The sequence below is a fragment of the Taudactylus pleione genome, unplaced genomic scaffold (genome assembly GCF_031769625.1).
Source record: "Taudactylus pleione unplaced genomic scaffold, aTauple2 ptg000010l, whole genome shotgun sequence".
Lineage (NCBI taxonomy): Eukaryota > Metazoa > Chordata > Amphibia > Anura > Myobatrachidae > Taudactylus > Taudactylus pleione.
Window position 1 is genome coordinate 8,221,546 of NW_028284413.1, and position 14,910 is coordinate 8,236,455.

The 14,910-nt window shown below is 44.1% G+C and overlaps 1 pseudogene; it reads left to right on the forward strand.

Moving 5' to 3' along the window:
• The first annotated feature begins 257 nt into the window (after positions 1-257).
• Positions 258-14,910, forward strand: part of LOC148542669 (deoxyribodipyrimidine photo-lyase-like) — a 48,503-nt pseudogene continuing 33,850 nt past the window's right edge.

The window sequence follows — 14,910 nt, forward strand, 5'->3', positions numbered from 1 at the left end:
GTTGGCCCCGGAGGTTACTGCGGGTAATTAAATGTGGCACAGAAAAAGTAATTTACCTGTACACCCACAACACGACGTATATTTCACCACACAGCACAAATACTAGTCTACCTACCAGTCCCGTACCAACAGATGTCGCTGTCCACGCAAAAGGATGCCGGAAATAAAGGAACCGACATTGCAGTAAGTAACCGTAACATCATTCTGAAACCTCTCTATGAGTCCTATCGCCTTATGTAATGCGCTGCTTATGTGAATGTTATACAAGACTGGAGTGCGCGCCTCAGGTACGGTACCAGTACGTAGTACTAGTAGGGGCTATAGTGAGTGATGGGTCAGCTAATAACAGGGACATGTCTGGATTATGGGCCTGATTCAGAGCCGTACGCAAGTGGCTGATCGCTCGTTCGACGAACGAGTGAGAAAATGTAAATTCAAGCGCTCGCTCGTAAGTTCGCTCGTAGCTAATCTTCCGCCCCAAAGTCTCCCAACCCCTCCTCTAGCTAACGAGCGAGCAAAATTGCGACCGTTCATCTCCAAATTTGGTTGCAGGGAACGCTCGCACAAGTCCAAACCGGAAGTGGGCCTGAGATTTCGATTACCTGCTCGTTCATTCTGCATACATACTTTAATCGTATCATGCCAATCAATATATTAATTAGCTTAATTGCTCTTCACATGTTTGCTATCCGTTTTTTTTATTCATTTTCAATAAACTTTGTTCTTGTCCGTGTGTGTCATTTTTTCCGCAGAATACGTACGGTTTCAACAATGGTTTACTTTATCAAAAAAACATGTTGTAACCAATTATCCTATTGTTTTCCTGTGTTTGGGATATTCCTATTTTCAGGTTTAAATTTCTTTATTTAAATTAGCTTACGCATGTCACTGCATGAAGCCTATCATAACTCATATTATATATTGGAGCCTGTAGGACACATGACTCATACAATAACCAATACAATGGTTCCTGTTAATTACCAAAGTAGATTAGCCAATCAAATTTTTTCTATGGCCGTTATTAAAACTGTTTGTTCTTAAAAAAATCATTGCCATCATGAGGGCCTCCGCTTTACCACACGGGAGCTGTTGGTCCTCACCGAGGTCATGGACCGGAGGATCACCAGCCAGCCTCCCCCCATCACCAACCGGGCCAAGCGATTGGCCTATGCGGAGGTTCACCACCACCTGCGCTCCTTCGGCTCACGCCGTAATATCGGCCAATTAGAGCGCAGGTGGTCAGATCTGCGGTGCCGCACCCCCGCTTGCTGGCATGTTTTCGGCAGCGGATCGCTGCAAGTAAGTGTTTTTTTTTTATTGTAGGATTTGTTTTCGGCCCTATCTGCGTGTGCTTGCTTCCAGTATAGCCCTGTTTGTTTGCTGCGGCCCTATCTGCGAGTGCATGTTTGTTTGCAGTATAGCCCTGTTTGTTTGTTGTGGCCCTATCTGCGTGTGCATGTTTGTTTCCAGTATAGCCCTGTTTGTTTGTTGCGGCCCTATCTGCGTGTGCATGTTTGTTTCCAGTATAGCCCTGTTTTTTATTTTTTGACATGTCTGTGTGTGCATGTTTGTTTCCAGTATAGCCCTGTTTTTTATTTTTGGACATGTCTGTGTGTGCATGTTTTCCTTTTTTAGAATGTTTGTTTGTTTTTTTGTGTTGTAAATTTGGGTTACACCCCCCTCTCCCAAAAAAATAAAAAACATTTTTCCTTAATCATTTAGGGGCTGAACGCAGAATCCGGATTCGCCGCAGAGTTCGTCGCCGGGCTCGGCCCCTGATGCCGACGCCCAGTCCAAGTCCATCTCCCCAACCTTCCCCCAATTCCCCCTCCCCTACACCCCCCCTCTCTTTTCTTCCCCCTCCCCTCCACCCCCCCTCTCTTTTCTTCACCCTCCCCTCCACCACCCCCTTGATTTTCCGGCCCGTCAACCATTTCCGCCCTCTCCCCTCCCTCAACCCACCAGCACTGGTCCACCTCCGAGGAGGATGGAGGGCCTCCAAGACCATCCAGGCCAATGAGTGGTATGTTTACCTTTCTTTTGTTGTTAAAATACATTTTGAATTGGATATACAATGTCTGGGTTATTTTCCACTAATACATATCACACATGTGAAAACACTCATTCTTGGGGTTTTTTGATTTACCCTAACAAGGGTGCTTCGTCCTTTTTGTGTCGCCTTTTTGTGTGTTCATTTTTAATTTAGTATTGATCCCATCTTAGCATTTGCCAGTACTTGTTTTTTACCATCAAAACTGGATCTTGTTTTCAACTAGATTTATTTGTTTAGTTTGGTTTTTCAACTTATAATGTAAGGTGTCATTTCATTAAGGATCCCTTTTTTTTTATACCAACAGAGGACCAGAGGCGGATGCATGGTATGCAGGAGGGCTTGGCCGCCTTGCGTGGCCACGTCATTGCCATGCTAGTGGTCCTGGATCACATGGCGGCGCTCTTTCGGAGCTGATTTTTTTTTTTTTGTAATTTGGTTTTGTATATTTTTGCAATAAAATAGCGTTGTATATTAACGAGTCTCATTTCATGACTGAAAATAATACATTGTTTAACCTTCCATAAGTCCACGATTTGGTCATGTTCTTTAAAGTAAGGTAAATTAGATTGTACAAAGCGGTAGAAAGTATGTAAGCTGACACATTAAACACCTCACCATACCAATAGGTTTGTGGAAAAACCAACAGTTTGTGGTTTTTCTTGTGGTGGGTAATGTAATTAGAAACTGAAACCTGCTTGGGCCTATTTTGAACAAACTACTGATTCACCCTAATACCTTTGCCTAAGCCACAAAGCATGTTCAAAGACTTAACAATTTCACACATTACAGGATTCGGCATTATGAAAGGTGGCATTTTTTGTGCCAGGTTACACGTGATTGTAATGTGTAAATAAACAGTCTTTTTAACGGAAAAGAAAACTTTAATACACACCAAACACAAACAGAAAGTGAATTGTGACAAGCAATTCACAGAGTGAAAACACACTACAAAAAACAACCTACACCAAACGCAAAAAAAACAAACAACACTCAAAAACTGTTGAAATAAGTAGCAGGCCAACATGAATCCACAAATGAGGCGATGAAATAATTGATCCACAAGTTAGTTCCAATGTGGCCACATGTAGACAATTTAGTGGGTCAGGTAGTAGGCATCGTTTTTACATGGTTTGAAAAGGAAGACAAGAATAAAAAATGAAAAACAAGATTAAAAAGGCACATTACAATCGTACATGTAGACATTGGGACAATTAAGTAAATGTTTGTCAATAATTACCTGAAAAATCGGGCCACCACATCATCGCGTATGGCCCCCCCACATACTGACCTCCGACCAACCTCGGGGGGGCCATCCTCAGGTAAGGCATCCTCTGGCTGCATTGGGACACCACTCCTTATGGCGATGTTGTGAAAGATCCCACACAGGACCACAATTTTCGAAACCATAGCCGGCAAATACATGAGTTTGCCACCAGAGCGGTGGAGGCATCTGAATCGGCCTTTTAAAAGGCCGATACAGCGCTCCACCACCTGCCTGGTGGCTGTAAGTGCAGAATTATACTCACTTTGTGGCCCTGGTGTGGGAGCCAAATAAGGAGTGAGCAGCCAGGGCGTGCAAGGGTAGCCACTGTCTCCTGTGAAAAAACAAAAACAACAATCAGGATCACTGTGTATCAAACTTTGCATTGGTTTCAACTAAAGGGCTCCACTTACCCAGAAGCCACGCATCACCAGCTTGTAGGTTGTTTAATTTATGCCAAATCCCTGATTGCCGGATGACGAATGAGTCATGTGCGAGTCATGTCTGGGTAATTTTGCATTCAGGGACAGGATCTGGAGGGAGGCATCACATACCACCATTACATTCAGTGAGTGATAGTGCTTTTGGTTCCACAACCCCTATGATGTGTGGGAAGCCAGCTATTTGGTAAAAATTGGCCTTCGCCACACTAAGGGAACCCATATCCAATGGCATGTTAATAAAATGATGGAGGTGCTTGAAAAGGGCCTCCATCACTGCCCTCAGGATCCTTGAAAATGAGGATTGGGAGATTCCGGCCACTATTCCCACCATGGTTTGAAAGGATCCTGAGGCACAGAAATGTAACACCGCCATTAATTGCGTAAGTGGTGGTATTGCTGTAGGACTGTCAATTTGCCGCTCCAGATCACTCTCTATTAATGAGAGAGTGTCTATGATGATTTGTGGAGGAAGACGGTATCATCTTAAAACCTCATCATCGGGCATTCCAAAAAGGGTGACACATGTTCTATATATCTTGGGCCTTGCACGCCTACGATGCCTACGCCTGGGATGAGGTTGAGGTTGGTCGGGTTCCGGAAGCATGGCCAAAACAATACGACCAACATCAACCTGAAATGGGAAGCCAGGTAGTTAATGTTTGTTGAAAATGTAAAATCAAAAATATACTTATCTTGGAGAATAAGGAAACATTAGTGCGCTAAATAGTTCGCATTTTTACATGGAGAATAAGGAAACATTAGTGCGCTAAATAGTTCGCATTTTTACATGGAGAATAAGGAAACATTAGTGCGCTAAATAGTTCGCATTTTTACATGGAAAAACCTAGGAAATATATTTGCCAAAACCTTACGCTATATTTAGTGTTAATACATGATAGATAAAAATATAAATAAGACATTAATGGTCAAAATATATGCGAAGACCAACACATCAAATTCTGAAAATAATGAAAAAATACAAACTTACCAAAAGTCGATCAATAAGTCACAGTCCAAAAACTTCAATGGGGCCCAGCCAAAATAACTGTAAAAAAAAAAAAAAAAAAAATTAATAAATTAGGTTTGTAGATCCCTTATTTTTTAAAGGACTTGTAAAAAATACTTACTCAAAAAAAAACCAACAAACAAAATAACCGCAAGAAAAAAAAGCGAACGGAAAATACAAAAAAAAAACAATCACCAACTCCTCCTCCAACAATCCGCCTCACACCACTAATCCCGCCAACAATCCACTACTACACACGATACCTCCAACAATCAACACCTGCCACCTCAACTCGAGTCGCCCATAGTCATAAATAGTCTTTATTTTCCCGCTCAAATTAAGGACGGATCATAGGAGCGAACAATCAATGATGCATACCAAAAATAAGGACGCATGTATAAATACGTCACGAAAAATCTAAAACGGTCTGGTGTAGTTCAAGTTGTTTTGCTCAAAATGGCTACAGACCAGCAAAACGATGGCCAAGAGGCGCCCGGTAAGTACTTGTCTCTTTAGGATTAAAGGATTATTTAGAAACCGAATTTAGAGAAAGTTGGACATCTAAATGTAAAAAATGTTTTTTAAAAATGGTGTGGAGGATGCCATGGAAGAGGCTGCTGGGCCGAGTAGGCCAACAAAAGAAACCAAAAAAAAAAGGCAGCCACAATTCACAAGAAAGGAGATGGAGGTTTTGGTACAAATGTGTGTTGACACCCTGCCACAGGCAGATCGGAATATGGGTGCAAGCTAGAAGTGGAAAATGTGGTCGGAGATAGCCAGTGCTGTCAACAGGGTGGGTGAGTTGGAACGTCTACCCCGGGATGTCAAACGCCGGTACGTAAAAACTACATTTTTAATAAAAGTGGTTACAGGCCCAAATACTGCAGGAATAATGCAAATTTTTTCACACACAGATGGACTGATTATAAATATCCGCTGAAACAAAAACTGGCAGAGAGGGCTAGGCATGCAAGGGGGACAGGTGGGGGTCCCACCCCTGTGTCATTGGAGCTAAATGACTTGGAAGAGCTGGCACAGGGGTGTGTGCAGTATGAGGAGGTGTTTGGCGTGTCCAACATGGATACGGACATGCCAGACTTTGCGGCTCCTCATGTTGTCCCAGGTAAATGTTGTTATGTTAACAACTCAGAAATGTGTTTGTGACAATATGTAGATTGTAATGTTCCTCTTTTCTCATTTTTCTCACAGAGACACAGGCGGATGAGTCTGCTCCAGAGGGGAGCCTTGGCCGCAGAATTTGTGCTGGCTCTGCAGGGGAGGAAGCAGTAGATCCGGCTGGGGACCCTGCAGAAGCCAGTCCAGGTCAATCCCCCTCGCAGGCAGTGGCCCTCCTCACGGATCTCAATTTTAAATCGGATCATCACACGGAGATTCTGCAGAGGATGGACGCCAGTCTGCTATGGGTGGCGGAGGGCATGGGGCAAAATGCTGCGGCCAACGTGACCATTGGTCAGGCCCTGGTGGAAAATACCAGGGCCAACATCCAAATTGCCAATGCCCTGGAGCAGCTCGTTCGCCAGCACATGGTGGAGCCGGCCTCCCTTCCTGCCGGAACATCAGGATCCTCCACCTGTGGCACAACAACAGCCATCCCTCCAAATGTGCCTAGCCCTCTGCCTAGTCCAGAGGCCACAACATCTGCCTCTGGACAGGCCAGCCAAAGGACATCCCAGACCCGGTCAGGCTCCCACCCTACCCCAGCCAAACGGGGCAAAAAGCGATGACAGTACTGGCTAATTTTCCCACAATCCTTCTGTGCTTGCCCCATATTCCTTAAGGGCCAAAACTTCCCTCTCCTTTCTTGTGAATTGTTTTTAATGTGTGTTATTTTATTTTGGCCAAATGCCACTATTGTTTTTTTTTTAATTTTGACAATTTTTTTGACGTTAGCCAGACCTGCAAACTGGCAAATGCACATGAAAATCTAAAAATGTGTGTAAAAAATAAAAACAATTCAAAATCTTCTCCATTGTATTGTGACATTATTCTAAAAATGGTTTTTAGGTAATCCCGTCCCCAAAAAACAAACAAAAAAATAATAATTTTAATTCAGATTCCAAAGGGTTAAAAACCATTTAGGCGTTTAAAGGAACACTTTTCCATAACAAAATGGATGAGAAATTTCCGGGAACATTAAAAATGTGGCAAAAACACAAACATGATGACAATATTGTTGCAATAACAGAGAACCAAAATTAAAAAGCCAAAATAAAAAAATGGTATGCTAATTGATTGTCTAATCCAGAAATTAGCAGCTGAGTATTTCACCTGCGTACGGTTTTGTGCTACAAAAAAAAAAACTAGTTGCTAAACACATTACAAGCAAGTTTTCTAATCAAAGTTGATTGCTTTTCTGGCTAAAATTGATAAATCGAAGAAACATCGAAGAGGCACGGGGAGGAGGACGAGACCATCGACATTGTGGTAGAGTATACCAGACCACAAGCTGTGCGAGCAGTTTGAACGGAAAGTGGATCAGACAGTGGCGTATGACTCGTTCCGATCACATTTGCCGTTCGCATGAGATAATTTAGGGACACCCACAAAATGCCTCGACACGCCTGCGTTTTCCCATCTCCACCCCCATCACCGCCCAAAAACGGCCTGTTCTGTCAATCACATTTTACATGTTACTTCCTGTTCGCTATTCGACGAACGACTTAAAAAAAGATCGCAATCAGCCGTACGCACATGCGCTGTGTAACACCGGCGCATGCGTGGTTTCACAACATCGGAACGCTACAAGCGTACTGCTGCTTACGAGCTGCTCTGAATGAGGGCCTATGTGTGTAAAAACAGCATTAATTGTGTTCTCCCTAATACACGATTTATTTAGTTAATGATCAGATCTTTGCTACACTGATGGTTCCTGCACTGTCCGCAAATGCAGATGTTATTTCTCTATCCTACAGTATTTTAGCTTCATGCAACCGTCTGAGTATACTGAAACTTGTAGTTCCTCTAGTGATGCATAGCCACAGATCGATTGTTTTTTTTTTGTAGCATTATATTAGCCTCTGCTGCATATCACTTCACTGTTCTGTATACTGGATTTATTGGTTTGGGATATTACCTGTTCTTTTAAGCCTATGTGCAAGTTAATTTCCGTGTTTAAAATATTATACAAATCAAACATTATTCATGTGAAGGGAGATAGCGGACATGGATTTTTCAAGGCAGTAAAGCAGAATTGTCATCGTAATTTATCTTTCTAAAAATAAATGCATTGAAAATAGTGGCATCAAATAATTAAAATAATTCCCGATTTGCTTTTTACAATTTAATTTTTGTATAGTTCTACACCCATAAATGATTGTTCAGATGTTTTGTGCTTGAGCTGTATTGTTTTACTGGTATAGCTGCAAGTATGCATGTTAAAGTTGCAATCAAAACTCTGGTGTGATGTCTCTGTTTAATGGCAAAGCTATTCCAATTGGGTTTAAATTATTTAATTCATAGCAAGTTAACAATATCAGTACTTGCACATCTAATGGTATAACGGGGGGACGATCAGATAACGATAACGACCATTATCTGATCGTCCTGCATGTGTTGGATGATCATTATCGAACATCCAACACATGCTGCAAGCCCCTCACAACTTTTGTCGACCCGCGATTAACGATCTCGGGTCCCTATAATAATCAGGCTAACCTGGTCGATATCAACCAGGTATGCCTGCTTGCACGGACTACCGACGATCGTCGATAATGACCATACGTGGCCGCGCAGTGACCATCTTTTGGTCGTTTGCAGGGGCCAGAAGCTGTCAGATTTAAATGATAACGATAGGATCGTTATCGTACAAATCTGACAGCTTATCTGACCGTGTGTGCGCGCCATAAAACTCACATCATTTGTTACAAAAACATAGTTTCCCTTTGATTTATTTTAATGTGAAATGCAGCATTTATACCTATAAGATAAGACTACAAACTCTCTTGTTTACAGTTACATGGACAATGCCATTTGCACAAGATTAAAGTAAAATCCTGTGCTTTATTTTCTATAGTTGCTGCATTAAACCACCAGAAGACATACAAATTATTTGCACCTAAACTTTAAATGGAATCTTTAATGTACTGACGCATTTCAAAAGTTGAGTTGTTAAAGTGGAATATGCTTTGATGTCATAATCTGCCTATTCAACTGAACTCAATGTATGCATTTTTACTTTAGGATTATCTTGTCTGCAAAGCTGGTTGTGCGATATCTATGTGTAATGCGTCCTTTGACAATAGCCAGAACCATGTCTCAGAAGGGAAAATCCCAAAACAAGAAAAATAAAGAGTCTGAGGTCGCAAAGTCTGATGGGGACCAAGACAACAAAATGTTGGACCCCAAGGCAAAATCATCTACCGTATCTAAAAGCCCTGGAAAATGGAAGTCCCAGGAAACCAGTAAGGGCAAATCTAAAGTATTATCTGAGGCAAGTAGTGGGGAAATCTCAGATGTTGATACTAAGAAAAGAAAGACAAGAAAAAAAAAAGCTGACGATGGAGGAGGATGTCTCTTAGAGACTGTGAAAAAGTCTCGTCTGGCTGCTGCTGCTGCCTCCATTTCTGACTTTAAATTTAACAAGAGGGTGCGGTTGGTGTCTAGTGAGGGAGATCTGAAAGACGATGCCTTTGGCATAGTATATTGGATGTCAAGAGATCAGAGAGTTGAAGGTACGTATACCCATTTATTGTGTGCATCTTTCAATTGATAGGTTAAGAAATGCATCCTTAATGTCACATTTGGAAGCAACTATTTTGTTGGCCCTACTTTTGTGCCTCGGCAAAATGGCTGCACCCACGGTCTGTACACTAGATTTCTGTTGCATTGTAGATTGTCAATGTTCCTGCATGAGCCCTGTGGCCCTACAGGAATATAGATAAGAGGTGCATGCTGATCCATCAGCTTAGCCTCCAGAGTTTATCTTAAACAGAAAAACAAGCAGCGACTGCAAACTGGTAAGACTCGATTCCAAGCAAAGCAAATGTACAACACTTTGAGTGACACACAGACTTTGTTTTAAATTGATGTCTCAATGACGCAATATGCAATATTGTGCTGTGTAATTTCCCAGATACAGATGTGCTATCACTAATATATTGATGTACTATTGGAAAACGATGCACCCTTGCCAGTTTGAAGTGTTTCATCCAATACATATACAATTGTGAAAGTGCATCTACTGTATCACACATATATTCTTATTTCTGTGTAGAAAAATTAAGCTTCTTGTACATAATTCATGATTGACTGTTCATCCACTACATATATCTTTTTATACTAAATTGTATATGATCCTACACTGTAATTTCATATTATGTAGCACATAAGCTTTTTAAATGAAATTCCATTTGATGTATGACACTGTTATTATTAGGGGTGAGCGGAATCGGATTTCTGAAATCCGAACCCCGCCCGAGCCCCCCCGATCCGAGGCCGATCCGAGTCAGGCTTGACTTTTTCCGCCTGACTCGGATCTGAAATCGAGGCAAAACGTCATCATCCCACCTTCCGGGTCTCACGGGTTTTGGATCCTATATAAGGTACCCGCGTCGGCGCCATTTTCTCACTCGGCTGTGGACAGTGAAGAGGGAGGGTGGGAGTTAGGGCTGGCTGGGCTGTGTAGTGTAGTGTAGTGTTGTGCTGTGCTGTGCTGTGCTGCTGTTGTCCATAGGGGCTGTGTCCACTCCTCCAAAGTCCATAGGGGCTGGCTGTGTTGTGCTGTGCTGCAGTTGTCCATAGGGGCTGTGTCCACTCCTCCAAAGTCCATAGGGGCTGGCTGTGTTGTGCTGTGCTGCTGTTGTCCATAGGGGCTGTGTCCACACCTCCAAAGTCCATAGGGGCTGGCTGGACTGTGTTGTGCAGTCAGTTGTCCATAGGGGCCACTCCAAAGTCCTGTGCAGAGTCCCAGTCCTAAAGGGGTGCTGTAGTGTTGTACAGGGGGTGCTCTGTCCATCAGGGGTGCTCCCCCCAAGTGCAAAAAAAAAAAAATATTTTCTGTGTTTGTCAATGGTGTGCGCAGTAGCCGCACGTGCATCAACAAAGTAGTGCCAAGCGTGCGCCTGTGTCATAAGTAAAGGGCCGGCTGGCTTGACCGTTAAAGGGTGCTGTAACCCCCAAAGTACACTCCAAACCAAATAAAAAAATATTTTCTGTGTTTGTGAATTGTGTGCGCAGTAGCCGCACGTGCATCAACAAAGTAGTGCCAAGCGTGCGCCTGTGTCATAAGTAAAGGGCCAGCTGGCTTGACCGTTAAAGGGTGCTGTAACCCCCAAAGTACACTCCAAACCAAATAAAAAAATATTTTCTGTGTTTGTCAATGGTGTGCGCAGTAGCCGCACGTGCATCAACAAAGTAGTGCCAAGCGTGCGCCTGTGTCATAAGTAAAGGGCCGGCTGGCTTGACCGTTAAAGGGTGCTGTAACCCCCAAAGTACACTCCAAACAAAATAAAAAAATATTTTCTGTGTTTGTGAATTGTGTGCGCAGTAGCCGCACGTGCATCAACAAAGTAGTGCCAAGCGTGCGCCTGTGTCATAAGTAAAGGGCAGGCTGGCTTGACCGTTAAAGGGTGCTGTAACCCCCAAAGTACACTCCAAACCAAATAAAAAAATATTTTCTGTGTTTGTGAATTGTGTGCGCAGTAGCCGCACGTGCATCAACAAAGTAGTGCCAAGCGTGCGCCTGTGTCATAAGTAAAGGGCCGGCTGGCTTGACCGTTAAAGGGTGCTGTAACCCCCAAAGTACACTCCAAACCAAATAAAAAAATATTTTCTGTTTGTGAATTGTGTGCGCAGTAGCCGCACGTGCATCAACAAAGTAGTGCCAAGCGTGCGCCTGTGTCATAAGTAAAGGGCCAGCTGGCTTGACCGTTAAAGGGTGCTGTAACCCCCAAAGTACACTCCAAACCAAATAAAAAAATATTTTCTGTGTTTGTGAATTGTGTGCGCAGTAGCCGCACGTGCATCAACAAAGTAGTGCCAAGCGTGCGCCTGTGTCATAAGTAAAGGGCCGGCTGGCTTGACCGTTAAAGGGTGCTGTAACCCCCAAAGTACACTCCAAACAAAATAAAAAAATATTTTCTGTTTGTGAATTGTGTGCGCAGTAGCCGCACGTGCATCAACAAAGTAGTGCCAAGCGTGCGCCTGTGTCATAAGTAAAGGGCCGGCTGGCTTGACTTTTAAAGGGTGCCGTAACCCCCAAAGTACACTCCAAACAAAATAAAAAAATATTTTCTGTGTTTGTGTGCGCCTTAGCCGCACGTATATTTCAAATCGATATAACATAAATGGAGGACCAAACTTTCTCCGATAAAAATAAAATAGGGAAAGATCAAGAACCACTTCCTCCTAGTGCTGAAGCTGCTGCCACTAGTCATGACATAGACGATAACATGCCATCAACGTCGTCTACCAAGGCCGATGCCCAATGTCATAGTAGAGGCCACATACAATCCTAAATGACAAAGTTCAGGAAAATGACCTTAAAAAAAACATTTAAATCATCTGAAGAGAAACGTAAACTTGCCAATATGCCATTTATGACACGGAGTTACAAGGAACGGCTAAGGTCTTTCCCTATGACTAGTGTGTGTCATACTAGTATGACTAGTATGTTCATGACTAGTGGTTCAGCTTCACATGACGATGGAAGCCCTCCTCCTACTAAAAAAATCAAACGAGTTAAGATGGCAAAAGCACAGCAAAGAACTGTGCGTTCTAAGAAGATATCACAAATCCCCAAGGAGAGTCCAAGTGTGGTGGCGGTTGCGATGCCTGACCTTCCCAGCACTGGACGGGAAGATGTCACTGTTGAAGTACAACAGGATGAGGATACTGGTGTAGCTGGCGCTGAGGAGGAAGTTGGCGAGGAGGATTCTAATGGTGATGTGGTTTGTTTAAATCAGGCTCCGGGGGAGACAGTTGTTGTCCGTGGGATGAAAAAGCCCATCACGGTCATGCCTGGGCAGAAGACCAAACATTCCACCTCTTTGGTCTGGCAATATTTCTATCCAAATCCGGACAACAACTGTCTTGCCATATGTACCATATGTAAAGGTGAAATAAGTAGGGGTAGGGACGTTAACCACCTAGGAACATCCTCCCTTATACGGCACCTGCAGCGCGTTCATAAAAAGTTACTGTCAAGTTCAGAAACTTTGGCTAAGACCGTAAGCAGTCCAGGGACACCTAAATCTCATTGTCCTGTTGTATCCAAGCGCTTGCAAACCACACCATCAACTCCCTCCTTGTCAATTTCCTCCTTAGTCAGGATCGGAAGTAGTCCTGCAGGCCATGTCACTGGCATGACTGACTCTCCTATCCGGGATTCCTCCGGAGGATCCTGCATTGCTACACCTCCTGCTGCCGCTGCTGCTGTTGTTGCTGCTGGGAGTCGTTCATCATCCCAGAGAGGAAGTAGGAACACCACTACTTTTACTAAACAATTGACCCTCCAACAGTCCTTAGCGAGGAGGATGAAGTACGACAGCAGTCATCCTGAAGCAAAACGTATAACTGAGGCCTTGACTGCTATGTTGGTGTTAGACGTGCGTCCGGTATCCGCCATTAGTGCAGTGGGATTTAGACAATTGATGGAGGTAGTGTGTCCCCGGTTCCAAATCCCGTCTAGGTTCCACTTCACTAGGCAGGCAATACCGAGACTGTACAGAAACGTCAGAAAAAGTGTCCTCAGTGTCCTGAAAAATGCCGTTGTACCCAATGTCCACTTAACCACGGACATGTGGACAAGTGGAACATGGCAGACTAAGGACTATATGACTGTGACAGCCCACTGGGTAGATGTTTCACCTTATGCAGCAACAGCAGCAGCGTCACCAGTAGCAGCATCTCAGAAACGCCAGCTCGTTCCAAGCAGGCTACGCTGTGTATCACCGGTTTCAGTAAGAGGCACACCGCCGACAACCTCTTAGAGAAACTGAGGGAAATCATCGCCCAGTGGCTTACCCCACTTAGACTCTCCTGGGGATTTGTCATATCTGACAACACCACCAATATTGTGCGGGCATTACATCTGGGCAAATTCCAGCACGTCCCATGTTTTGCTCACACAATAAACTTGGTGGTGCAGAATTTTATGAAAAGCAACAGAGGCGTGCAGGAGACGCTTTGGGTGGCTCGAAAAATTTCTGGCCACTTTCGCGATTCAGCGACGGCGTGCAGAAGACTGGAGCGCCAGCAAACACTCTTGAACCTGCCCCGCCATCACCTGAAGCAAGAGGTTGTGACGCGGATGAACTCAACCCTCTGTATGCTTCAGAGGATGGAGGAGCAGCAAAAGGCCATTCAAGCCTATACATCCACCTATGACATAGGCAAAGGAGGGGGTATGCACCCTACTCAAGCGCAGAGGAGAATGATTTCCGTGTTGTGCAAGGTTCTCCAGCCCTTCGAACTTGCCACACGTGAAGTCAGTTCAGACACTGCCAGCTTGAGTCAGGTCATTCCCCTCATCAGGCTTTTGCAGAAGCAGCTGGAGAAAGTGAAGGAGGAGCTAAGACGGAGCGATTCCGCTTGGCATGTGGGACTTGTGGATGAAGCCCTTCATTCGCTTTGCCAGGATTCCAGGGTGGTCAATCTGTTGAAATCAGACCACTACATTTTGGCCACCGTGCTTGATCCTAGGTTTAAAGCCTATGTGGTGTCTCTCTTTCTGGCTGACACAAGCCTGCAGAGGTGCAAAGACCTGCTGGTGAAAACACTGTCAGCTGAAGTGGAACGTGACACGTGAACAGCTCCTTCTTCATTTTCTCCCGCAACTGGGGCTGCCAGGAAAAAACTTAGATATCCTAAGCAACCCACTGCCGGTGATGCAGGGCAGGCAGGATCAAGTTTGGACATCTGGTCCGGACTGAAGGACCTGGCAACAATTTCTGACATGTCTACTGTCACTACTTATGATACTGTCACCATTGACAGAATGGTGGAGGATTACATTGGTGACAGCATCCAAGTAGGCATGTCAGACAGTCCATACCTGTACTGGCAGGAAAAAGAGGCAATTTGGAGGCCCCTGTACAAACTGGCTCTATTTTACCTGAGTTGCCACCCCTCCAGTGTGTACTCCGAAAGAGTGTTTAGTGCAGCCGGGAACCTTGTCAGCGAAAGGCGT